This window comes from Sus scrofa, chromosome 7, assembly GCF_054392235.1.
Source record: "Sus scrofa isolate SSC_HxYL_T2T_F1_AM1 chromosome 7, Sscrofa_HxYL_maternal_Yorkshire_Landrace_v2.0, whole genome shotgun sequence".
NCBI lineage: Eukaryota > Metazoa > Chordata > Mammalia > Artiodactyla > Suidae > Sus > Sus scrofa.
In genome coordinates this window covers 122,375,235-122,403,037 of record NC_139389.1, presented here as the reverse complement: position 1 = coordinate 122,403,037, position 27,803 = coordinate 122,375,235, and the positions used below count along the sequence as shown (strand labels likewise).

Sequence of the window (27,803 nt, the reverse complement as noted above, 5' to 3'; positions counted from 1 at the left end):
TGTACCACATCTTCTTTATCCATTCCTCTGTTGATGGACATTTAGGCTGTTTCCATGTCTTAGCTGTTGAAAATAGTGCTGCAGTGAACACTGGAGTACATGTGTCTTTTCGAGTCATGGTTTTTTCTGGATGGATGCCCAGGAGTAGGTGTCAGACTTTTTAAACTTCTGAATCGCTCATTCAGTCATTCAACAGATGTTTATTAAAGACCTAATGTGTGTCAAACATTCTGTTCCTATAGAGATATCCGTTGTATTGTTAGTAAGCTCTTTCATCTACCCTTCAGAGAGGATTCAGGAGGATTGTATGATTAATGAAAATGGGAAAGCATAGGAAAGATAGTCTCCAAGGGGTTTTTTGCAGGTGGGTTGATCGATTTCCATGATTTCCTTCAAAACCAAGAGAAATACGATCTCTTCCTTTCTCTCCCTCTTTTCCCAGGTAGGTCCTATTGTTGTCCCCTATTTTCCGGATAAGAACACCGAGGGCCGTAAATAACTTGCCCAAGGTCATGCACGTAAGAGTGGTGGAGCCAGGCTTGGAAGCTAAGCATCTGGCTCTAGATTTTCAGCTTGCCGCCACCATGCCCTGTTGGATTTTCCTCGGTGAACAGGCTCGGGGATCAAGAGGCCAAATCAGAGTCAGACCTCAACAGTTTGGGCCAGGACTGAACCAGAACTACCCACAAACCTACTGGTTCTTGACTGGTCTTCAAGTCCTTCTTTTTTTTCCTTTCTTTGTTGGCCACCCCACAGCCTATGGAGTTGCTGGGCCAGGGATCAAATCCCAGTCCCAGATGCAACCTAAGCCACAGCTGCGGCAATGCAAGATCCTTAAGGCACTGTGCCAGGCCGGGGATCGAGCCTGTGTCCCAGTGCCCCCAAGATGCTGCCGATCCCGTTGTGCCACAGCGGGAACTCCTCTTCATGTCCTTCTGGCACATACATCTTCATAGGGCTTCGTGAAGGTCTTTGGAAACAATGGCCCAACTGATAAGGCTGTGAGTACACCTCTGTGAAGGAGCCCAGAAAGACACTGTGTTTAAAGAAGAGGCTGTGTTGGTTATTACCTAGTAGCTCACAAAGGGCAAGCTGAACCAAATTGCATAACTTTTATGGGATGCTTGTGGTTGCAGGAGATGTGTGGGCTGCCGTGTGAGTTGGAGTTATTAATGTGAGTTTTCATTTTCTAAGAACCCACTGGGAACGGAGTAGCCCGTGCTATATATCTCCCATACATCATTTCTGTCTTCCCCAAAGCCCTGGCAGGTGGTTACTATGATTCTGCCCAAGGCTCAGAAAGGTTAAGTGACTTGCTCAGGGCCACACAGCCTATAAACAGTTAACCCACCTCTGACTGCCTCCAAGGATTATGCCCTTTCCATCACCTCCTGTGATTGTAGGAATGTTTACTGAGCAGAAACGATGTGCCAGCCATTGTTCTCGGGGCTGGGGATGTCGTGGGGGATACAGTAGTCAAGTCTCTGTTTTCTGGAATTTACACCAGACAGTGGTGGCCTGTGTGGAGCCTGGGACTCCCACTTCAAGTAGGCCAGGGGGAGACTGGGTCCAAGATGTAATGTGAAGGCCTTGAACCTACAGGGCCCAGGCTGCTTTTTGTGGTTAGGATTTATGCAGGCACATAACTCTATAGAGATGTGGATCCTTTAAGGAGGTTTAATTATTTATTCGTGTTTGTTAAAAGGAAAGTACGATAATCATAAAAGACCCAGAGTGGCCCATGTTGGAGTTAGGCAATTGGCAGTTTTATAGCTGACTTGGTTTTTGTTTTTTGTTTTTTGTGTTTTTTTTTTGTCTTTTTGCCTTTTCTGGAGCCACTCCGTGGCATATGGAGGTTCCCAGGCTAGGGGTCCAATCAGAGCTGTAGCCACCAGCCTACACCAGAGCCACAGCAACAAGGGATCTGAGCCGCATCTGCGACCTACACCACAGCTCGCAGCAATGCTGGATCCTTAACCCACTGAGCAAGGCCAGGGATCGAACCCGCAACCTCATGGTTCCTAGTCAGATTCGTTAACCACTGCGCCACGATGGGAACTCCTATAGCTGACTTGGGAACAGGCTGCGGAGAGGGTGGGCTGTCTGGCTGATATCCTGGTGATCCTGCCTCCTGGCTTTCCTTCACCACCCACCCATCCCGCACCCAGCCCAGGCCTTGGCCTGTTTGTCAGGGAGGGAAGCTGAGAGCTGCTAGCCTCGCTGGCGTCCCTCCCTGCTACTCCAGGGGCCCCTTGGCTGGAACTGGGGCATGGCCGTCCCATTCCTTGTGGTGAGTTTAGCATCTCTGCCCCCACCCATTAACTGCTGGTAGCACCTGCCTTCTGTCATTGTTGTGATCGCCCAAACCATGCCGCCATATTTCCAGATATTCGTTTCTCCAGTTGACAGCCTCGAAAATGTGCTTGTTTTTCCCTGCACCTTTCCCCCTGCTGACTCTACACCAACTCCCCATGATGCTGTTAGGACTTTCCTTAGTTGTTCCTTTCCCCACTGTTTCCTGTCTCTGTCTTCACCAAATGCCAGTGGAGTAGCCCATCCCTGGAGGGTCTGGTCAGGTTGGAGTCAGGGTCTTCAGCTGAGAGAATCTTGGAGAAGATTCCCTTTAAGCGCTTAAGCTTAGGATGAAAAGGCTGGGACATGGGAAGAAAACTGGCCCAAGGTGATACTCCCAAGTCATAGGTCTGCAGACTGTCCATCATGACAGCTGCTTGTCAAGCACAAAAGATCTCCAGTGTGAGTGTATTTGAAAACTTGGATTTTGAGCAGTTTATCAAATGGAATTGCTGGGTTAAAAATAAGAGCCCCATAGCCACTGTTCTCTAGAACATTCAGAACCACAGTACTCACTCCCTGTCCAGGATAATATAGGGGGCAAAGAGAGAGTTGTAGATAATTAACATGAAGGTGGAGGCATTCTTTTTTTCCCCTTCTGATGATAAATTATTGTTTAATGTTAAAAATTTTAAACATTAAAATCCTAACAATTTAGAAGTGCTTATCACGAAAAGTTTAAAGTCCCCAGTGATCCACCCACCAGAGATTTTTTTTTTTTTGGTACCTATTAATATATCTCATACTATTTTACAAAAAAGCAGACTTGATATGTGATTTGCCTTGTGCTTTTCTCTCTGAGCATCTTTTCCCAAAAGCTCCATGGTCTACCTTTCTCTTTTAAAAGTTATGAGCTTTCATTATGTGCATGAAGCTGGATTTAGCTAACTGACCCCTTTTGATGAATGTGGAGTTCTTTTCCTTTAAAATAGTTTTCTTCTGTTATAAATAATGCTGAAATAATCCTCGTACATGCATATTTTTGCACAGTTTTGATTTTCTGCACAATGGATGCCTACAAGGAGAATTGCTGAGTCAAAGTGAGTGTGTAGGACTTCCCTTGTGGTGAATTGGGTTAAGGATCTGGATTGTCACTGCAACCAGTTGCTGCTATGGGCATGGGTTCGATCCCTGGCTGGAAACTTCCACATGCCATGGGTGCAGCCAAAAAAAAAAAAAAGTCAATGTGCATTTTAAACGTAATAGATATTGCTAAATATCTCTCCAAAAATGAAAAAACCGACTAACACTTCCGTCAACTGAACAAGAGAGCCTATTTTCTTTTCTTTTTTTTTTTTTTTTTTTTTTTGTTGTTTGTTGTTGTTGCTATTTAGAGCCTATTTTCTTTACATCTTCATCCACTGGGTTTTTACAGACCTTTGAAATCCTGGAGCTAAATATATTTTTTTTAATTTTTAATTTTTTTGTCTTTTCTGGGGCCGCACCTGCGGCACATGGAAGTTCCTAGGCTAGGGGTCTAATCGGAGCTGTAGCCACTGGCCTATGCCACAGCCACAGCCACAGCAACACCAGATCTGAGCCACGTCTGCAACCTACACCACAGCTCATGGCAACGCTGGATCCTTAACCCACTGAGCAAGGGCAGGGATCGAACCCGCAACTTCATGGTTCCTAGTCAGATTCGTTCACCACTGAGCCATGATCGGGAAGTTCTTTTTTTTTTTTTTTTTGTAAATATTTTTAAAGAGTATTATCATTTGGTACAATTTAATTTCAGTTTTTAAATGTTTGTCCTCTTCTGTTGGGGTACAGAGAGTTTAAAGGTATGGTGATTCCATTCTAGATAGGCATTTCTTGAAAGGTTTTCCTTTTGGGTTTGTATCATCAGGCTTTTGGAAACCTGGAATTAAGTCTGGTCTCTTCCCAACATTCCCCCCACCCCGCCCCGGTTTCTTGTTGGAGCTGACTTGTTTCCTGGACCCTCGCCGCAGGTTGCTGAATGCGGATGCATTGGCCTTCTCAGGGCTCCATAAGGGGAAAAAGCTGATACCCAAGGCTCCACATCTTCCTGGGGGTTCAGGGCTGAGGAAGCTTCTTGAAGCTGGCTGATTCTTAGGCTAAGCTTCCCATCAAAACGGACTTCCCCCAGCAGGCTTTCGAACATACATTTCCTAACCCAGATGGCCTCGCCAGCCTGGACACCTGGCTGAGGAGGAGGAAGTGGCACCTCCTGTGTCCAAATTAGTGCCGCTTCCGTGATGGTGCTGGCGGTCTCAGCTGTGCTCCTGCCCGCCTTTCCCATGGAGTGCCAGGGAGATGCAGAGGGGCTTGCCCAGGGCACCTTCCCGCTGCAGCTCCAACAGGCACCAGGTCAGCCAAGGTGGATAAATTATCCTTCCTTGGAAGGTCACTGCTCCAGGGGGTGGGGTGGGGGGGGCTCTTTTAAAGCCAAATAAGGAAGAAGCATGGAGTTCCCTGGTGGCCTAGTGGTTAAGGATCTGGCATTGTCACTGCTGGGGGTGAGGTTCAGTCCAGGCCCCGGAAGTTCAACATGCCATCAGCATGGCCAAAGAGGGGAAAAAAAAAAATTAGCAAGAAGCAAGATCATCTCTAGGGGAAACAGTGCAGTGGCCTCCTTGTTCTGGGTGCCCTTAGCCTGTTTTACTGCCTTTCTCCCTCCCTGTCCCTTAAGGCACACCCTGAAAATGTACCTTTATAGCACTTGGGGGGGGCACCTGGAACCCTGCCTTTTCTCCAGCCTGTTCTAGGCAATGACCTTGGTGTCAGTCATTTACACACTGGTGTGAATGCAGGGTACTGGATTTTGGACACGGAAGTAGGGGTGAGGAAGAGCTTCAGGTAGGGGCTTTCAGATGTGTCTCCTTCTTACTCTCCAAAACCACTCCATGTAAATGATCCTTTTCTGAGCGTCCAGTGGATTCAGAGATATTTAGATGAAGCAGGAGGTGGATTAATCACGTCCTCCTCAGAATCCGAATGGTTTTGGCAAACTCTGTGGTCTGACACCACTCATACTTGAGTGACGACTTCTAAAAATATACCTTGTGTTTTTTTCAAAGCTCTTTTTTTCTGGCATACAGAATTTCCTGGGTCAGGGATCTGTGACTACACCACAGCTGCGGCCACACCGATCCTTAACCCCCTGTACTGGGCTGGGGGGCCGGGGGTCGAACCTGAGCCACGGTAGAGAAAACCCCAGATCCTTAACCCACTGCGCCACAGGGAGAACTCCTAAAAGCTCTTTTCATTTAAACCGTGTGATGTGCCCGTACAAACCTTCAAAATTTTTCACTTGGGCAGTGAGTGGATACACCCACAAATACAAAAGTAAACCTGAAGTGTTAAGACAGGCAGGCAGGGATGATGAAGATTTAACTTGTAGGACTGTCACCCTCAAGCCACAGGAATTCTCCAGAATGAACACAGAGAACGCAGCATCCTCATACATCCTGGCCTGTGCTCAGGCTGACATCTGCATGGTGACACATTACTGACAGGTAACTCGATGAACTGAAACACATCAATCCAAAGACCAGCCCAAGGAAAGCCTTGTTAAATTATACCATGGTCCAGAAGCTCTATTTCCAGGCCTTTGGGCCCAGAGGCAGGCAGTACACGGTGACCGGTGGTCATGTTTAGGGTTAGGGTCCTGGTTGGAAGAATTACATCTCCTGACAACCAGGCAGACTATTCAGAGAATCCTGTTACCAGGGGAGCTCCTCCTTACCTGATAGCAGCTGGTCCTCAGGGATGCCTCCCAGGCCTGGGCTGGTGGTGGAGATCTGGCTGACCCACCCTGTATCTCTGGATGTCATCAGCATCCTGGCATCGATAGCAAAATGAGAAGCAGTTAAAGTTTATGTCTGCTTTGCGGTGTTTGGGCAACATGGCCTTTCTCTCTTGCGGTCTTGGCCTTCGCTGGTTAGCTTGAGATTTCTCCCAGCAAAAGCCTGGGCTCTTCCCTCTGAATGAGACCTGAAAACCTATGGTGGGAAGATGTTGCCTCCAGGCCGTGCAAAGCCCCACAGATACCCAGGAAGGAAAGGCTAGCCCTGGGGGACTTCTCTGGCAGCCTCTGTGTTCCAGATTCGTTTCACAGGCGAGCCTGGGAGGTTATTTCTGTCGAAGGCACAGGGAGCCAAGCTTTAAGAAGATAAAATAGAGGATATGCATTTTCTCAGGTAGAAAGAACTTGGGAGAAAGGCTGTGCCTGACCCTCCTTGTCAGAAAAAGACTCTGAAGTCCAGAGTGGTCCCAGGGTCCATCTAAGGGGACGGAGCTCTAAGGCAGGCTTGTGGTGGGTTGGATTGGGCTCCGGGGAATGGTTGGCATTTCAGCAACCAAGATACAGAGGAAAGAGGGTTGGGGAAGGGAATGGTGCCAGTGGAGGTCGTGGGCTCCATGACACTTGGGAGAAGGTGTAGGTGGCAGCTACATGAGACCACATGGGACCTTTACAGATCTGCACCGTGGTGGGCCAATATGAAAAGGGGTAATTATAATAATTATATAATTATTATATTGTTATTATTGTTATTACGGGCCCTCCATACATCAGTTTTATTAGGCGTTCAGTAGAATAATGCATCCTGTAGAATACATTTCATTAAGTCCTAGTCTTAGAACCATTTTTGTGAAGGTTGGGAGAATGTAAAGGCCCCGTGCAATGGACTAGTGCCAGGTCCATCGGGGGTTCCCATAGGTGGGCAAGGTCTCAGGCAGCTCCTTTCCTGCAGCCCCGGGCTCCATACTGCAAGAGTGGGAGTGTCAGGAGCTGCCCAGCCACTCCTATGCCCGGTGTGAGTTCAGAGCGGTTGCCCATACAGGGTAGAAAATGAAGTGGATAGGGGCCTTTGGCTCTGCCCCCATGCAACAGGCAGATTCTGCTATCAAGTAGCTCTCTCTATCTGTGGCTTAGGAATAAGGGGACATGGCCAGTGTACCTCTTGTGACAGGGGTACCCTTGTCTTGGTCTTCTGCTGTGATCCCTGCTGGAGCACCCACTTCCACTTCTGGTCCCCCTTAAATGCAAGAAATCTGACTTCTAGGCCAACTGGATTCTTTAGAGGGCCAGCTTTCTGGCTCTCCCCATGAGCCCACCTCCAAGAGGCCTCCGGATGGCAAGCTCCCCTTTGGCTGCCAGAGCAGGAGAGGTCCTTGGGCAAGGCTGTCAGACCCCCATAGTGAGTTGGCTGCATTGTGTGCATGTGGGGTTGTGGCTCTGGCAAAGCCACGGCTCCAAGAGAGAATGCAAAATGCCCTAGAAGTTGGCCTCCTGCCCCCACAAACGTGGTAATTCCAAATGTCACCTTGGCATTTCCTTCTCAAATAAATTCTGTCTTGTTCCTATTACAAGAAAACTGGAAACATGGACTGCGGAACTTCTGTGTTTATTTCTCAGTCCTCTGATTGAGTTGCTGTGTGACATGTTGAACTATTAAATTTCTTCCATGGATAAATGTGAACATGGACTTGGAGATTTTTATCTGTTGAGTACTGGAGGCCTGTGGTTTATTTTGAGTCAAAGAAAAAAAATTTGGACTTCCATTGTGTGTGTGTGTTTGGGAAAAGGATGTAAGGCAAAGAGTAGCCAATATTAAATGACTGTGAAGAGCCGTATAGATGTTTTTTAAAAATCACAGATGGTTCAAAAGTTAGGAGGTCACTTGATAACACTGCCATCAGAAATGAAGGAATAAGGAAGATGTGGGTAGAAGAGCTGCGTTTGATTGTTAAGTCAGGAAAGCAGAAATCATTAACCAAGGAATCGCTTGAATTAAGAGAGATGCTTCACCTCTCAGAACACATGAAAAATGGAGTTCCCACTGCGGCTCAGCGGTAAAAATCTGACTAGTATCCATGAGGACAAAGGTTCGATCCCTGGCCTCACTCAGTGGGTTGAGGATCGGGCGTTGCCGTGAGCCGGGGTGTAGGTCACAGACTCAGCTTGGATCCCACATTGCTGTGGCTCTGGCGTGGGCCAGCAGCTATAGCTCAGATTTGACCTCTAGCCTGGGAACTTCCATATACCATGGGTGACGCACTAAAAAGCAACAAAAATGAAAAAACAAAATAAATACAAAGAACGCATGAAGAAAATGTTCTTTGCAGAGTTCTTGTGAGACACACAAAGGAGATGCAGGGAAAAAAACACCCATTTTGAAGATGGAGAAATGAAGATACAGAAGGTAATATTGACATCGTCATTCTGGGACAAAGCGGGGATTTGAATCCAAAGTTTCTCTTGTCGAGAATACAAATAATTTTTTTCAGCTTTTGCTCGGAAGCCTTGGAGAAGGCCTTGGAGAGAAGCTAGTGATTTCCCCTGGCCATCAGCTCTCAGCATTGCGGGGAGAGAGAAGGGAGAGGAGGCTGAGAAACAGGAGAGGGCAGACAAATCAAGCTCAGTATCACATCCGATCATGGGTGTCTTGGTGTCCAGTGTGGTGGGTGCAGGGAGAGAGGACACCCTGTGGCACTTGGAGCCTCTTCATCACCCATGAAGATTGCCGGGGGATGCTCCTGCTGCTGAGATGCTCCTGCTACTTCCGAATGCACTCTGGCCCCGCGGTGCGCGTGGGCTTGCGGCTTTCCGGATCGGGATCGACACAGCTCCGTGTTCATGTCCACAAATAATGCCCTTGACCTACAGGGGGTGAAAATCACTTAATACACTGATAAACATACTCATGTGGAATTTATTTGGCTGGTTTCGGATTAGGAAGAACAGAACGTTTTCCAAGAAATGCACATGAAACGCGTGTTTTGGAGGTGAGCATCGTATCTTTATCGCATGTGTGTAATCAGAGAGACATTTAGAAACCACTCTGGACATTTGCTTTGAACGCCAGATATTTATAGACAAGTTCAAGCCAAACAGACTGGGTGCCAGATTGGGTGTGGGTTACTGTTTACATGGAAAGATTGGGTTTTTTTGTGCTGCGCCGTCCTAGGAAACCTCCTGTGTGCCTGGGGGCGTGGGGAATGTTTGCTAGTGTAGTATCTCTTTGGATGGTAGGGAATTGATAATTTTCCTTGTGGCAATATTAGGTACCACTTGATGTTTTTCAATAGGAAGTTGGATGGAGACTGGCGAAAGTTCAGAAAGAGAGTCTGTACTGTGTGGGGTTGCAAGATATTGAATGAACTTCAAGTCCAGCCCTCACTTCCTTATTAATATACTTCCTGCGGGAGGCTGCAGTTTCGCCTTAACTCCCATCCTCACTCTATGGAGAATAGAGTGCTTTTCACTCTCCCGTATCACCGGTGGAAGATAACACTTAGGATTGACTTTCTGGAGAGCAATTTGGCAGCAGGGATCCAAGGCTTTACAATGTGAATACTCTGACCCAGCGGTTACACGTTTAGGAATTCACTTGAAGGACCCGGAGCTCTGTACATGATGTTTGAATAAGGCTGTTCGGCTGGCTTTGTTCACAGTAGCAGATAACCTCAGTATCCAACAGATTGAGGGCGGGCAAGCTGTTGGTCATCACCCAGTGTCACCCAGGCACTCACACCACAAGCATTTGCTGCGTGCCTACTATGTGCCAGGTGCACAGAGGGTACGATGTCAAGGCTGGTGTGGCCTCAGCCCCCCTGAAGCTCAAACTTTTGTAGCAGAAACCGACTTCCTAGGTTGTGATGTAGAAAAAGCAGGGGACAGAGAATATGTACAGCGGATCTCGTTTTTTTGTTATATGAATAGAAACACGCTAGAAGACAGTCTGTATGAACAGAGGCGTAGACGCTCTGGGTAATGAGGAAGTTCCCATTGCGGCTCAGCAGTAACGAACCCAGCTAGTATCCATGAGGACGCGGGTTCGATCCCTGGCCTCGCTTAGTGGATTAAAGCATCTGGTGTTGCCGTGAGCTGTGGTGTAGGCAGGCAGCTGCAGCTCCAATTCGCCCCCTAGCCTGGGAACTTTCATATGCCGTGGGTGCGGCCCTAAAAAGACAAAAACAAAAAAAAAGCAGCTCTGGGCAATGAAGTTATGTACATGCTTTTCCTTCCTTTTTATTCTTTTTCTAGTTTCCACATTTTTCAGTGACCATTATGCCATATCTATACCTATAGCTGTATCTGCATCTATATCTATGGGGCTTTGAGGAAAGAGAGAAAACGAAGTGAACAGATCTGGGTTCTAGACCCAGCTCTTTTTTTTTAAACTTGTGCTAAGCCCTCAAGTGAGTCTGAGAACTGTCCTGAATGTCCTCTAAATGGCTCAGGAAGAAGCCTCCGAGAGCTCCCGCTCAGGATGCCGAGGGCTCATGCTTTATGTCTTCGGAGGACACTGGGGGATTTTGCTGCAGGGCTGGAGGCCCAGAGGTCTCGGGAGGGCAGCCAGGCTGCTGAGGTGCTCTGTCTGGGCTCTGGTCCTCCAGGAATTTGGTGCTGGGCTCAGACCAGGAAAGAGTTTCTGCATCAGTCATGTGATAATTGAATTAAGGGAGTGCCTCTCACCTGGTGAATAAAAATAAGTTGTAGTTGACTTGCACGAACTCCAAGGAAACAAGTATCACTGGACCCCAAGAAAACAAGGATGGCAGCTCCGAGGAATCGATCTTGCCTGGTGCCAGTTTCAGTGGAAAAAGCAATTTGCAGACATGTTCCTACTTGAGGCTCAGGATGCACCCTGATGTGGGCACTCATCACCCCCACTTTATAGGTGGGGACCTTGAGCTCAGAAGCCAGGTAAGCGGAGCAGGTCAGTCGGGTACAAAAGGCTGGGATTCAAGGTCCGGTGCATCTGCTCAGAAGCTGCATCTTTAACCTCTGCTCTGCACTGCCTCCCACTCCAAGAGGCGAGCTCTACTCTAACCAGAAAAACATGTCTAAAACCAGGGGAGTGTGCAAGCGGTAGGGTCATCCATCAAGTGGCAGAACACTGCGAAGCTGAGGAATGCAGAGGCTTAGAAGGGGCAGCAGCTTCTTTCTGATGAAACTTGATGCAAAGAAAGCTACTCTTAGCTGCCTTTTCTAGGGGGTTAGAAATGAGGAAATTGGGGTTTGAGACAGAGAGAGAGCCACCCTCCCTTATGCTCACTATAATAACCTTTTCTCCTGCTTGTGATCTGAGATCAAAGGCCAGCCGTCACAACTTATATGCCTGTATCTCCCTGAAGAGCGATAACTTATACAAAGACCTGACCTTTGTCGTTGACTCATTTTCTTGAAATACCTTTCCTGGCTGGGTTCTAGCTTTGCTTATTTAGTAGGCATTAAAAGATGAGAAGACAAATAGGAGAGAGCAGGGACCCACAGGTAGGAAAATCTGAGTTAAAATGAGGATAAGGAATCGTTTCTTTTCCCCATCAAAAGAAAGTTCAGTACGATAGGTTCTACACTTGACCTTTGAACAACACGAGTCTGCACAATGTGGGTCCACTTACATGTGGATTTTTTTTCCAGGAGTAAATTACCACAGTACTACATGATCCATGATTGGTTGACTCCCTGGATGCAGAGGAGCAGTGGGTAGGAAGGAATGGTCCAGACGGAGGGCCAACTCTAACTTATACACAGAATAAAAAATGGCCAGTTCTTCCGGTTGTGCATGCCAAAATGCACATGTTGGAGTATTAGCTAATTATTTGTCATGCCTTTGCCACCCATGACTAATCCTGTTTTATGAATGAAATGGAAGTGGGGAGGTGAAAATATTTGCATGACCTCTCAAAGCAGAGCCACTGCTAGAAACAGCCCTGGAACCCAGGTTTCCTTCTGCTAACTCACTAGGCTGCTATTCCATTTAAACAGGGAGTCATAAGCCACCAGGAATTGGTGTAAATACTCTCGTGGCTTTTGTCATCCTTTCTTCTTTTCTCTAAAGGGCCAAACAGTAAATATTTTAGGCTTTACAGGCTGTGGCTGGGCAGTTTCTGTTGGGACTGCTCCGCTTTGACCCTGTGGTGGGAAAAGTGATGCCTAAACTAATGGCCGGCATGTTTTTGTTTGCCCTAGAAGGTCCCTCCCTCTCCATTCCTGACCTTGGGTAGGAAAGTCAAGTTAGCTGTGAGACTTTTTTTTTTTTTTTTTTTTTTTTTTTGCTTTTTAGGGCCGCACCTGCAGCATATGGAAGTTCCCAGGCTAGAGGTTGAATCAGAGCTGTAGCTGCCAGCCCACCCCACGCCCACAGCAATGCGGGATCCGAGCCGCATCTGTGACCTGCACCACCACTCATGGCAACACCAGGTCCTTAACCCCCTGAGCGAAGCTAGGGATTGAACCTTCGTCCCCATGGATACTAGTGGGGTTTGTTTCCACTGAGCCACAATGGGAACTCCAGCCATGAGACATTTTTAGTTTGAACACAGAACAGGCTCTGAAGTTGGGTACAGGCTGAGGTGTAAATTAAGTCCTTGGCATGGAAGACCAGCTGGTTATAACATTGGGAAGTGTATCTTCAAGCAGTAAATGGGGTAACTAACAAGCTGTAGACAGCCAGCTATCCCATGAACGTGGGTGGGGTCTCCAGGGAGACACGTTGGGGAGACTCTGGAGAATTCAAGGCACATGAACTCCTGAACTAACCAGCCTGGGGGTGTTCTCCACTGCTGAGGGGCCTAGTTCATCATCTGCCCACAGGCCAGAAGGGTCCACACTCTATGCCTGCAATCCACAGGCTACCTCATTTCTCACATCTGATGTGGACCCCAAGAACAGGCATCATGATGACGCATGTGTTGCAATGAGCTCCCTGTTTGCATCATCATCCATGAGAATGAGCAGGGTTTATTGGCAGCAGAGCACCGGGGTGAAGGGATGCTTCTGCAGCAAGGGAGCAGTGCAGCATGGGGAGGTGTCACTAAAGATGGCTGATACCTGTCTCCTGAGAGGCGCAGGTGGGTTTGAAAAGAAGATGGCTTAACCACTAGCTGCCCAGGTATTCAGCTCACCTAGACATGCCCACCTAGGAAGGTGAATTGCCCAAGGGCAGTGTCCTACAAACTGGGCTGGAATTGGAGGGTTTCATCGTTAACGTCGGGCAAGTTTATTCCACTTCTGCTCTTCTGAGAGAGAGTGCTGTTTTTCTTCCAGCAGAGACAGGCAGAGACAGCATGGGATCCAGGACCAAGAATAGGGAAGTTTTTTAGCAATCACGGGGAGTCGTAGGAAATATTCGAGAAACCCTAATTAATTCAGAAAAGAATTTCGATGCTTTTTTTTTTTTTAACTTTTCAGAGCTGCACCCAGGGCATATGGAAGTTCCCAGGCTGGGGGTCGAATCAGAGCTACAGCTGCTGGCCTACCCCACCGGCCACAGCAACGCAGGAGCCAAGCCATGCCAAGCCATGCCTACCCCCACAGCTCACTGCAGCACCGGATCCTTAACCTACTGAACAAGGCCAGGGATCGAACCCGTGTCCTCATGGATACTAGTTGAATTTGTTACTGCTGAGTTACAACTGAAACTCCTTGATGGCTTCTTGATAGCTTAAACTATAAGGAAAGAATAGAAGAAAAGATTTCATCATTCTGCTTGGGAGAAAAATGTACCAGTGTGAGGCATAGTTAATGTAAATAATGAGCAAATAATTCTTAAAGTTGGCTCTTAACTCTTGTTCTATTGTAATTCTTTTCGTATTTTACATGATAATGAGAAACACTTGTATAGTATTTTCTCTGTGCCAGGCATTCCTGTAGGTGCTTTATGATGTCCCATTTATTTGATCTTCCTAGCAGCTCTAAGAGGGAGGTAGTATTTTGTCCCCTGTTTTACAGTTGAGGGCAATAAGGCACTGAGAGGTCAAATGAATTGGCTATGCCCTTGAGCTTGGCTCTGGCTGCATAGCCTGTGTGATGGCCCATCCTGCTGTCTTGCTTCTCATCCTCTAAATGGATGCTGTGGTCCAAAGTAGGAGTGTATTCCTTCTGAGAGATCCATTGCTTCCTAGAACAGATCAGTCCCTCATTCCATCCTCACATGGTAAAGATTTATAACACTTAACTGTCTGCTAGGCTGGCTCAGGCACAAGTGACAGTGGGTCGTTCTTAAACGGACAGCACTAATGGCTATATCCAGATTGGGACCCGAACCCACGTGCCGGGACTCAAACCCAGCCTACACCCAGATTGGGGCTTGAACCCACGGTTCTTAAATAGAATCATTCACCTGGTGTCTGGACTTACTGAGGTTCAGGTTTTTTATGCCTCTGTGCAGGAGGAATTCAGCGAGAGACAAAGTGATAGGCAAGGAATAGATTTATTAAGAAAGGAGGCTTGTGAGAGATGCAAGCGGGCAGGCAAGGAAGCTCTGCCCCAAGGATCCAGAGGGCTACAGTTTTATAATCGAAGGGGAGTGGGGGTGGGAAAAGGCCACCTCTTCCTCTTTCTTGGAGTCGTAGCTCCTCCTTGGTGTCTGATAAGGGTATTTGACCCTGTAAGGTCAGACTAGGGCTGTCGTGATGCTTATTCAAGTCAGCGGAAGGGTGGTCCTCAAACTCCTGCCCTTGGTCTGAACCTGAATGCAGGCCTCACCCATTCCCCACCCAATGACCTGAGGCGTGTCTCGAGCCTCCACTCGCCCAGCAAGCCTGCCTTGTTCCGATGGCCGATGGCCGTCTGGAGCAGTCATTAACTTACAACGATCGCCCAAAGTCCCCGAGGTTTCCCTCTATCTGTGGTCCCTTATTGGCACTTCTACAGCCACCTGTGCCTGCTCCCTGTCAGTTATGGCAGCAGTGTTGGGCGAGGTGCAGGAAGCTCCAGCTGTGAGAAGTCACCTCCAGTGACCTGACTTCAGCCCGGAACAGCAGACCTATTTCCCAAGGGTGGGACCTGATCCCTGAGCTCACGAGACAGGTGTAGCAAATCAGAGCCAGTGCATTCATTTATAGTGAGAACTGTATCTGCCTAGCAGTGGTTTGATGAACTTGGAATTGGGAAGGGGCGGGTCGGATGATTGGAATGAGTGCATTGGAAAAATCAGTTGCCATTGTCACTGAGACCCCAACAGCCAGGGTTAATGCTGCCAGTGCACTGGGCTCATCCTAGAAAACGGTCTCAGCTTCGTGAAAACCTGCAAGGCCTCCAGTACCCCGACCTCCCATTCCCATTTCCGCCCCTCCCTCCCTTTCAAAAGGACTCGAAGTTCTTTAGATATGTTAACGCCGCCCACCCTGCAGGCTGGGAACTGGGTGGTCTCTGTCTTTGGGACTTTGTTGATCTGTACTCCGTCTAGGGGAAGGACAGTTTTTTTCTGTTCGGGCCGATGGGGTGTATAGGACTGAGTGGAGACGAGATCCCCCGAGGGTGACTCAGAGCTGGAAATGACCAGAGATGCTGGGTTACGGGCAAACTCAAAGGCCTGGCCTCCTTCCGCAGGTCCCCTGGGCTCCTCCTGGTTCCGCTGCTCTCTCCTCGGAGGAGGTAACTCACATGCTGCCTTACAGTCTCATCATTTTTGACTTAAAATGAGTGGTACCAAGCCATCGCAGGTCCAGTTCTGTGTGCAGGGAGGATGGGTCTCAGAGGCCTCAGAGGAGGGATGGAGGACGCAGTTGCTGCTCTGAGGGGAGGGAGGGCCCTGGCTGAGGGGTGACCCTGGGCAGGGGGCCTGCTTGGGGCTGGAGGAGGGCTGGAGCTTTGGCTGTGCTCTCATACTTCATTCAAGGCTGCCTTTTCCGCAGTGTCCAGTCTTCCCCCCATGTGTCCAGCCCTAACGTGGCTGGGACACCTGGGCCCACTCTCGCTCTGTCTGTATTGCTGCAGGTTCATCAGCATCTCCTGAATCGTAAATAACATCAAAGGAAAGGGCTGGTCACTGACCAAGAGCTTGTGGCTGAAAGGTGACCTACGGCAGAGTCCCACAGTTGCCCACTCACAAGGGTCGAACCCTCCGCTCTGCCATGGACTGAAGTAGGGCTCCCTCTGCTCCATGGGTTTGAATTGTTCCCTTCTCCCCAAGCCCTACCAGGAAGCTCTTGCAGCAGCTCTTGCAGTCAGATGGGCACACCTGGATCAGAGGAGGGGGTGGCCCTTTCTTTCCTTGCTTTAGTGGGGGTGGGCAGGACAAGAAGCTGAACTGGTGAGGCAGGATGGCGCCCTGGCTCAGAGCCCCTTGGGGCAGACTGCTGGGTTCGCTCTCGCAGCTCTGTGGCCTCTTAGCCGAGTCACCTTTGGCAGGTCGTTTTAACCTGCTGGGGGCCCACACCCCTCATCTGTAATAGGGGGACAACAGTACTGCCTTGAAGGGCAGTTGGCTGGCAGAGGAGATGGCCCATGAGCTGGATGCAGGCTCTATAAGGCCAGAAGCCTATTCAGTGTGGGGTAGAGAGGAAGGGGCCTCTTTAAGAAAAGAATGGAAGATTACACATGACAAATATGAAACCAGGTATCAGGGTAAGCATTTATTTCAAATGATGAAAGAAAACACAAAAAGGTATATGATTATAAAGCCGACATCCCAAACATCATGAAATTGAAACAAAATAACATATTATTATTAATCAGCTGTTAAACACACAGTCTGTGTTACTTTTCTTCCTGCGTTTTTAGGGCTGCTTACTCTTTGATCATTTCTTCATCTGACAAGGATTTGGGAATGCCGTTTTCTCTCTAGAGAATAGCAAGATAATTGACCCATTCTTCCAGCATGATTGGTTGGGATTTGCTTTTTATTATTGATAGTTTAGATGAGTTTTTTTAGCTTCACAACTGGTTGCCGGTAGTGCCATGTAAATTTTTAGGATTATTGTCAAATTTGGGGAACCTCTTTCAAGTTTCCTTCAATATAGGAACTATAAGGTTACATTTCGTATTAAGTTTTTTTGTGTGTGCAGTGTCTAATCTTAAATACGAAAGATACCCGTTCAGTACATTTCTGGGGTCCTTCCTAGGGCTGTGGAAGGGGCCTTTGTGAGCAAGGGGTCCTGGGACTTAAGCTTCTGTATTTCCTGGTAAATTCTCCTGTGAGTACTCAATGAATGTTACCTCAATCCTATTTTATTATATTTATTGGCACTCATCTTTTTAATTCTGTAGTTTTATATTTACCAAACAATGAATTCTCATCGACACTAAATAGAATCTTAATTTAGTTAAATTTGTGCCACAGTCATTCATTCAGTATCATTTGTTGACTGTCCACTTTGATCAACCTACCTCCGGTTGATCATTGGGAGCCTTCGATGACATAAGGCAGGTAACATACAGCTAAGTGTCTAAATGTAGCAGCTGCACAGTAAACTTGGCTACTAAGACCATCACCACCTTGGGGGTATCAAGTGGACAGAGTGTCCTTCTGGGAGGTTGGCATGAGCCCCGCTTCGGTCACACTCTGAGACTTGAGTGGGAGTCGTGGATTGTCTAAGATGCTAGATGGAGGTGGCCTCCCCTCTAGCCACGAATTCTTCATAGTTAATCTCCACTCCTGAATTCTCCCTTCATCAGTAATGCTCTATTAATATGACCAAATTTATACATGAGGCCATCCTTTTAAAGTGCTCAGGGATAATGTTGAATTTCATATTTTTTCCTAAGTCCAGCCACTAAATTTGTCAAAATAGTTTTCTCTATTTTTTTTTTAATGGAAGTCGAGTTGATTTACAATGTTGTGTGAGTTTTAGGTGTCTAGCACAATGAGTCAGTCATATATATATATATATATACACACACACCACACATGTGCATGCACACACACACACACGCACACTGTCTTTCTCATATTCTTTTCCCTTATAGGTTTTGACAAAAGATTGAGTATAGTTCCCTGTGCTCTACAGGAGGTCCTTGTTGGTTCTCTACTTTATGTATAGTGTGTGTAAATGGTAATCCCAAACTCCTAATTTATCTCACCTCCACTTCCTCTTTGACAACGTAAGTTTTTTTTCTATGTCTGTGGGTATATTTCCATCTTGTAAATAAGTTCTTTTTCTGTTTTTTCTTTTTTTTTTTAGTTTTCTCAATTTTGTAATTTTTAAAAGTTCATTTTTATTTTATATTGGAGTCCAGTTGATTTACAATGTCATGTTAGTTTCAGGTATACAGCAGTGACTCAATTATACATTGACATATATCCATTCTTTTTCAGATGCTTCCCATATAGCTTATTATGGACTATTGAGTTGAGCTTCCTGTGCTACACAGTAGGTCCCTGTTGATCATCTCTCTGTAGTGTGTCTATTTTGTAATGTTATGGTCTTTCTTCTGGGAAGAAATATCCGTGGACAAGGAGTTAAGAAGTTGGATCTGCTGCTAACTGGGTGGGGATCTGGCGGGATGCTCTGGGATACAAATGACAGAAAATCCAGCTCAGTGTCCACACAATAGAGGAAATATGTCAGGTTCTTGCACTGAGTCCTACTGGACTTGACTATTCGTCAACACCAGTCTGACACCCCTGGAGCTGATGACAGGGTCAGACCTGCCCAAACCACAAGGCTGGGAAATCTGGGGTGCTGTTAGGAAGGGAGAGACTAGCCACCAGAGAGGACACTTACCAGTGTGTGCGTTCTGACATGTAGCCCTCAGTCACTTTGCTTCTCTGGGCCTCAATTGTCCCATTAAATTAGGGGCTTGTCTGAATCCATGAGTGAAGTCCTTCCTAAGGGCAGCCTTTATGATTATTTATTTATTTATTATCTTTTTTGGTCTGTACCCAGGGCATACAGAGGTGTTCAGGCTAGGGGTCGCATCAGAGCTGTAGCCGCCGGCCTACACCAGAGCCACAGCAACGCCAGATCCAAGCCACATCTGCGACCTACACTGCAGCTCAAGGCAACACCAGATCCTTAACCCACTGAGTGAGACCAGGGATCGAACCCACGTTCTCATGGTTACTAGTCGGGTTCGTTACTGCTGAGCCATGATGGGAACTCCGATTTTATTTTTATTAATTAGTTTTTGTAGGGAATAAACAGACCTTTCCTGGCCAGTGCTGTAAAGCCAAGAAAACAAATAGCTCTGTTGAGAGTAAGCGCTAAGTCAGGGCAGTCAGCCTTAGGAACTTTCTTCTTCCCCATGGGTTGTAGATTTTGATCGAGAAAAATGAGCAGCGGGGGATATGAGGGAGGACCCCTCGAACTTGGCGTCTCCAGCCTGCTCCGCCTTAGTAAAGTGTATTTCGTTTGTGGCAAACGTAAAACATGGTTGTTCATTCACAGCAGATCCGGGAAGGTCTGGGCACGGCTTCTTTTTCTTACCATAACCATCGGAGGCTCTGCTGGGATGCTGATCTCAACAAAGGAGCCGAGAGAGGTTTAATTTGGACTCAGAGGGAGCTGGTGTTGGCAGAAGCCGGAGAGTGACTCTAAATGGCAGTGGAATCAGATCCCTGTGGAGAGTTGCGGGTTTCTCAAGAATGAAACCACAGACCTCAGCTTTCTGCTTCATCCACTTCTTACGGAGCCTTTGGCTAGTCTGGACAGGAGGTTCCAGTCGTGGCACCAGGAGAGCTTTCAAGGAAGCATCTGGGGGTGGTTCCTGAGGGAATGAGCTCCTCGGCCTTGGTCCCAGAATCTATTTGGGAGGGGCGTGGACGTGGACAAAGATGACATGAGTCCTGGAGATGGCAGTGAGGTATGGGCGCCTGTCCCCCTCCCCTCCCGTGTACAGGGCTGTGTGCAGGCTCTGAGGACCTATGGGCCACGGGGCTGCCTGAGGAGGGAGGTTTTACCCTCCTGTCCAGGATGTATGGGGAAAAGGTAATCTGATTAGTCGTACAGTCAGCCCATTTTTTTGGTGGCTGGCTAATTTTTGAACATATTTATAGATTTGGCAAAGGTTGATCTGGGCCTTGATCTAATTCTCTGCCATATAGCTTTTGGAAATTCATTCTGATGTGGTGGTCAGTGGTGTTCTAACCTGGCAGAACAAGTACCACCCAACTTTGTGTGTGAACTGCAAGAGAAGCAGTTCGAAGATGGTTTCTAGTCAAATGTCTGTGCCTTGGAGGCATTAGCTTGAAGTGAAGCCATCAGATCTTTATCCCCGTGGCTGTAGGTCCTTTGTTGGGTGCGGGAAGGGGACAATGGGGATAGGAGAAAGACTAGATTGTTCTAGTTGCCTAATGGGCAACTTCGTAGCTGTTTGTTCCTTCCAAGGGTCCATCCGGATGGGAGTGAGGGACCAACTTGGAGATTCAGGCCTCGTCTCTGGAGTTATCCACTGGCACGTCCTCCCCGCAAATCTTTGTGTTTTAGATTCAGACAGGAGCACAGTGCTGCTGTGTGACCACGGCCCTCCGTCTTCTGGTATTTGGTAGCGATGGTTGTCATTCATTGATGTCCATTTCTATGTGAGCATCAGGAGCCCCGCGTGTGAAAGTAGAATGCGTGCCTGTGTCTAGTGGTCCCTTTGAAAAGTCCTGTGCAAAAACCAAATCAGAGAAACCCCGAAACCTCTGAGGAGGAAGCCCGAGAGGTAGGCTGCAAGCAGCAAGTTACATTCTGTGATCTTGGAAATTCGATCTTGGATGGGATACAGAGATAGGAGAGTGTGGTGGTTAAGCGCATGGACCCTGCAGGCCAAGGAGACTGGGGTCTTCACTTTCCATTTCACCTCTTAGCACCAACTGTTTGACCGCTGGCACATGATTTTTCTTTTTTCTTTTCTTTTTTTTTTTTGTCTTTTTGCCATTTCTTGGGCCGCTTCTGTGGCATGTGGAGGTTCCCAGGCTAGGGCTTGAATCGGAGATGCAGCTGCTGGCCTACACCACAGCCACAGACAGCAACATCAGATCTGAGCCGCGTCTGCAACCGACACCACCGCTCACGGCAACGCCAGATCCTTAACCCACTGAGCCAGGCCAGGGATTGAACCCGGAACCTCATGGTTCCTAGTCGGATTCTTTAACCACTGAGCCATGACGGGAACTCCATGAACTTCTTTAAGCCTCGGTGTCCTCATCTGTAAAAGAGGCTGACAGCACCTACTTGGTAAGGATAATGGAAGGATAAAATAAATAATGCAGGTAAAGCTCTTGGCTGAGTGCCTGGCATATGGGAAGCGCTGGAGAGCTTTGTTGCTGTGTATGCTGTGTAGTTCTCGGGGTTGCGGTAATTGGCTGCCCGGTGTTCATGGTTTTGGCTTTGCTGTCTGGGCGCCTTGAATGTGCTCAGGCTGAAGTGACCTTACCCTTGGTTCTCCTCGGGGCAATTAGAAGTAAGGTGGGGTTCCGACGGTCTCCGGACAAGCTGGGTTTCCCACCAATGAAGGAGAGGCGAATTCTGTCTTATCAGACATGATGCTAGGGAAGGGCCCCACGTGGCTGGGTTTCAAAGCAATATGTTGTTCCCACCCTTCCACAGAGAGGTGACAGAAATCTAGTTAGTGCAGAGTTACAGAGAAGCTGAGACTTCCCTGGGAGGCCGTTTTAGATGTCTCCATTCCTTCGGGTGGAACTGGGTTTTTACCTGTTGTGTGGTTACAACAACAACAACAACAACAAATCTGCAACCACTCTTGCACAGAGGATGGAAAGAATGGCTTCTTACTAGATACAGAAGCAGGGATACTAGATACAAAAACAGGCAAAGCACGTGAAGACCAACCAGGCTGCTTGTCGGTAGGTGGCAAAGTACTTTGCTATAAATATTGCAGGACGACTCTTTCTCTACTTTAAAAAAAAAAAAAAAAAAAAGCTCTGCATTTCAGACAACAGAAATGGCTGGACAAGTCTTTAGTTCATGTGCAAGAAACTGAAAACGACGTGAAAGATTTTCCTTAAATGGAGACAGCGCTTGGCCCTGTCTCAGGCTGAAGTTAAAGCCAGGGTCTGAATTTGCCTCCCATGCATTACTTCTCACATGTCATGCGGGTTTCCTGGGCCTAGGACCTGGCGATCGTTCATTTTTTTCCTGTAATCTCGAGGTGTGTACAGGGCACAGCTCAGCCTCAGACCTTTCTGCTTTCAGTTTTGGTTAGTCAGAACCTCCATCTGGCGGTACTGGAGTGTGAGTGTTTTCTGTGGCTTTTCTGCGGCTCCTTTTCAAAGTATTCAAAGCAGTTTAAAAATACATAATGTTCGGCGATCTGACCAAGAACTAATGTAAGTACTTATTTGGGGACTCTTTCAAAAAAAAATCTATTAGATAGATTTGAAACTCTTTAACTCTTACAACATCTTGGAAATAGATACTAAGATGAAAAACAACAACAACAAAAAACGGTTCGAAAAACATAGGACTAGTTCTCCACAGTCATCCTGCTTTTAGTGGTGACAGTAATTGCAAATAGCACAGTTTGTGAAAACAGAAGAGCTGAAATTCTTTATTTAATATTAAACAGGAAACTGAAAGCAGTCTGCAGCAATGTGGTGGGTTTCCAGCAAACCTGCTGCTGGGTTTATCTGTGCTGAAAAGCCTAAATGAGACGTTTCCCCTTTTATTCTGTTAAGATGGTGAGTGTTCATGAAAATCTCAACCCAAACACAGCCATTGGAAGCAGAGTCTGTCTTCTAAGGTTTTCAAGCAACCCGTTTCCACTAGAACCTAAGGAAATTTGGAAGCAAATTGCAAACCTCTCCAAGGGTGGAAAATGCACTTTTGTTTCGCCTTTGTGCAGGGCTGTCACTCACCCAACATGTGCATATGAATATTCTTTCCGAAGACCTGGGCTTCATTTTAAGGTCAGCCTTCAATTTTGAGAGAATATAATTTGTTGCTATTTTTAGAGCATCATGATTGCTCGTAATAACTAATGGAAAAAACTCAACAGAGAAATAAATGTGTAACAGCTGTGTCTGCTTAAACTTGATTAAAGGCAGTAAAAAAAAGTAAACAGAAGAATGAATGTGACAATAGACGGAGGGAGAGGCCAGTATCCCACATTGTGAAAAGTTTTACAGACATAACTCCCTCTCCTTTGGAGGCCGGCAGAGTCTGTGTTGAAAGTTTACTTTACTGTTTGTCTTGAGTGGGATCCGTGTTGTAGTGAATAATTTATAGGCAGCATGAATGAGCTCATTAGTCACCTTTTCAGACTTTAAATGAGTTTTGTGGTTGTCATTACTCGAGCCTTCTGTTCAGCCGCCGAGCAAAATGACAGTTTGGCAGTTGGCTGCCTTGTTGTGGGGCGGCCTGCTTCCCCCCTTCAGGTCTGCGTCGCTTCGGGGTCTCATTGAAACCTTCCCCTTCTATCCCTGGGCCAGCCCAGGGACTCTCACGTTTCAGATGCCTTTTGCACCCCAAGTTTAAATGAGTTTTTTGGGGCATTAAAAAAAAAAAAAAAAAAGAAAGAAATCCTTCTGTTGCTTCTGCCAGACAGAGGGAAGGGGATGGAGTGAGCTTCCCCCCACCCCCCAGCAGCTGCTGTGCATTAGGCCTTTTGTGCTTGGTTTGATACTCAAGTTCTTCAATAGCGGTAAAGCTAAGGAGTCCCTGTTGAGTGGCCCAGCCAGGCTTTCACATGGTGGCGGGCGTTTCAGGCAAGGGGATGTCACTGGAGTTTGGAAGGAGAAGGCTGTGCTGGAGTAGGTTTTCATTGTCACAGTCCCGAACACCCATGGGGTGTGGGTGTGTGTGGATGCAGAAAAGTATTCCAGCCAATCTGCCTGGCCGGAGTCCCGAGGCCAAAGGGAACCACGTTTTTCCTCCAGAGAGGTCAAGATGGTGTTTCCGGAGCCCAGCCAACTGGAGGGTCCACGTCATTGGGAAGGGCCATTGCTTCTTCCCCATCTCCACGTCTTCCCAGCCCAGATCGTTCAGAGACAGCAAATGGTTGCAGCTGCCTCCTCACCGAGCCCTTGGAGGCTTGCCTGGGAGGCTGGTATGTGGGGAAGATGAGCCTGGCCATGCCGGTAGCAGGTGGGATTTCTTTGGAACGGATGTCACGTCCCTTTGAACCTGGCCCGGGCAGCCTCCCGAGAGCACTGACGTCCACTCTCTGGGACTGGTCTCCATCCGGAAGTCAGGACTCTGTGGCATGTCCACCTTGGCCCTCGGGTAGCCTCTGCTGGCACTCCCGGTGCATGGACGCTTGCCCGGGGAGTCTCAGCCAACTGCCTGGACCACCCCGTGCTGAGGTCTCTCTGACATTAGCGATGAGCAACAGGCACTCATGGCTGCTGTCACCAACGTGGGCAGCACCCCCTTCTGGGATCCATATTGTTAGACAGCTGGCCCAGCACCGTGTGAGGCGTGGAAGAGAGATGCTTGATATTCCTCTCCAGAAGAAATGCCAACTTAAAAAGGACGCCTGGTTGTTTAGGGGCCAAATCTTTGGAGCCAGTCAGAGTCCCATGTCTTTGAGTACAGAGATGTGAGGTGCCGTTAGGGGCACCCACAGAAAGACAGCCATCCATTTGGCCACTTCCTGCCCAGCCCCCACCCCTTAAGAGGTGGAACCACTCACATGCACTCATGGCTCCTGGTTTATGGGCGCATTTTGCTTGCCTCTGAATCACAGGGTTAAAGGCACAAGCGATGCTATTTTGGGAAGGAGGAGGGGTTTCAAAACAGACCGTGCTGGTGAACTGCACTACCCCAGTAAAAGAGAGTTCACGTTTGGCTGTCATAGTACATGGATTACGTTGCTCATCTTCATAACTGAATTTTGTACAGCAGGGAAGTGTGTTGGTAATAGTTTTATTCAATGTAATGTTTACCAGAGAGTTCACCAAAGTTGGAGCTTTTATTTGGTTTTGAAAAGACCATCTGAAAGAGAAGAATTGACTGTTTTCTTTCACATCTCTCTGAAGAAAGTAAAAAGAGAGAAGTTATTTCTTGGCACCGTGAAGACTCTGGCAGACATAGTCCCTGAAACCCATGAGACTGTGGGACTTGGTGTACTTGCTGAAGGGAGGAAAAGAGTAAATGCGCTTGAAAACTTCAGAGGACGAAAAAGTTGATGATGCTACTTTTCTTTCCCAAATCTGGTTACTAGTTTGAGAGAAGGATAAAAAAAGACCATTTTTTTTTTTTCTGTTAAAGTGATTGATGTTTTGGTTACCACTAATTCCACATGCTATAAGCAGAAGTATAAGACAGGGTCTTTGCCTCTCAAGGCATTTACAGTTTGTTTGACACTCAGTAGCTAGCTGATTTATTTTTTTATTACAAGGGTATATCATACCATATTGATTATGACATGGAAGCTGAACTTTATTTTTTTGCAAGTAGTCCCTTTTCAGTTTTTTCTTTTTATTTGTATGCTTTCTTTTTCTTTTTTGCTTTTTAGAGCTGCATCCACGGCATATAGAGATTCCCAGGCTAGGGGTTCTAATCGGAGCTACAGCTGCCAGCCTATGCCACAGCCACATCAGATCCAAGCCTCATCTGCAACCTACACCACAGTTCATGGCAACGCCAGATCCTGAACCCACTGAGCGAGGCCAGGGCTCCAACCCGCGACCCTCATGGTTCCTAGTCAGATTTGTTTCCGCTGAGCCATGATAGGAACTCCTATTGGTATGCTTTCTTTTTTTTTTTTTTTCATTTGTTAAAGTTTTATTGAATCATAGTTGATCTACAATGTTGTGATTCATTCCCCTTTTAAAGTCCCTTTTTCCTTCCACTTCCTGGTCACATTTTTTCCTCTCTTGAACCCCACTGTCCTGGCCTTCACATTCTTGACCCCTAAGAGTTTAAGACAGAACCAAATGCTCTGGATTAAGCTGAAGCTTCGTTTGGTTCCTAACTGGAACATGGCTCCAAACTCTGGAGCCAGACTGTGTGGGTTCAAATCCTAGCCCCATCACTCGCCAGCTGTGTGACTGTGGGCAGGTGGCCAAACCTCTCTGTGCCTCAGGTTCCTCATTTATAAGAGGGGCATAATAATAGTCCCTAGTTCACATGGTTAATGGGAAGCCGAAAGAGTGAATATTTGCAAAGTCTTAGCACACTCCCTGGTACTACGTTGATGATTAAATCCAGTTGATCTTCATTATTCGTGGATTCCATATTTGCAAATACTCATGCTTGCTAACATGTATTTGTAGTCACAAGTCAATACTTGTGGGGCTTTCATGGTCATTTGTGGACATGGGCAGAGTGGCAATACAGTTGAATAAGCCGACACACACATTCCCAGTTGAGATGGAACAAAGCCACTCTCTTTTTGTTTCAGTTCTCATACTGTAAACAAGTATCGTTTTTGCTATTTAGTGTCCCATTTTGTTGTGCTTTTGGTTGGTGAGTTTGCTGTTTGAAATGGTACCCAATCACAGGGCCAAAGTGTTGTCATGTGTTCCGAAGTGCACGAAGGCTGTGATTGCTGTGGGGAGAAAAGACAAGCTTTCTTGTGTTTGCTAAGCTTCATGGAGGCCTGAGTTAGAGTGCTGCTGGCTCCAAGTTCAATGTTAATGAATCAACAGTATACAGGGAATAAGGCATCTTTATTTCTTTATCCTATGGGTGAATCTTTTTTTTTTTTTCTTTTCATGTTTTAAAGTTTTACTGAAGTACAGTTGATTTACAATGCTGTGACAGTTTCTGCCATACAACAAAGTGACTCGGTTATACACATACACACACCCATTCTTTTTCGGGTTCTTTGCCCACAGAATTTGGGGTGGAGTTCCTTGGGTTATACAGCAGGTCCTTTTTGGCTACAGAAGGTATCCTTGAGTGGAAAGAGTTGATCAGTTAACATATTGAGCAGTTAATGAGAAATGTTTCCCGTGGCTTGCAGGAGCCTAAGCCTCTGTTTTCTCTGGGAGCAGGAGTTCAGTGTTTGCTCCTTCAGTGTTTGCGGAGGCTTTAAAGAATACAACCACGGTGAACAGTGGGGACTGACTGCAGATGAAGGGAATCCAGGAGCTCCGAGGGGTAGCTGCCTTTAGACCAGCTTCTAAACTACAGGAGGATCCCTGGCAGGACAGGAGAAGAAGTAATTCTGGCCAGGCAGCGTGCCTCAGCTGGGCACAGATTTTCTAAAGAATTAAAAAAAAAAAAAAAAAAAAAAAAAGATGGAACTACATGTGGTCTCTTACAGGCATACATTGTTACAGAGGATCCATCCGGAAACTGAGAGTAAATGTGCCCTCTCCCCCCACATTCTTAATTCAAAGAGTATTTCCCCTCATTGTGGAACTTACATAAGAGGTGGCAGAAAATGTTTGATACTCACAACCAATAAAAGGAAAGCTTTCCCTCCATCAGACAACAGGCCTCATTACTTGGGGTATAATGTTTGTTATACTTAGCAATTCTCTGGTTTGCTCGGAGCGCCAGCCTTCTCAGAAAGGGATCATTTCATCCCTTCTGATTGAAAAGATCACAGAATGCCTCGATTTGGTGAAAAGCTTGGCCAACATCTCTCTTTTCCCCCCAAACTCTCACTTTGTGAAATGTGTGCAAATTGCTTCGCACATGAAGTACACGAGAGGTGAAAGGGACTCAGAAAAGGGGACGCTTAATCGCAAATGAGGGAAAAATGCATAGAGAAGGGAACGGAGGGAACCTGGGGGACTGTGGCCCATATAATTTAGTAACATGCCTCTAGCCTCTTATTTTGGCAATTTCCAAGTTCCCACAACTTTAAACAACGTCTCAACAAACAGGGTCCTAAAACCATTGCTGCATCTTTC

General features: G+C 47.0%; 1 protein-coding gene across 36 annotated transcripts in view; it reads left to right on the top strand.

Annotated features, from left to right (window-relative positions):
- The window catches only part of FOXN3 (forkhead box N3), a 415,372-nt gene that overhangs the window by 139,349 nt on the left and 248,220 nt on the right, over window positions 1-27,803 (top strand). For 3 of the 36 annotated variants that reach the window (XM_021098366.2, XM_084966811.1, XM_021098356.2), the window contains exon 1: window positions 22,200-22,325. The gene's annotated coding sequence lies outside the window, so the exon portion shown is untranslated. 36 annotated transcript variants of the gene reach the window in all.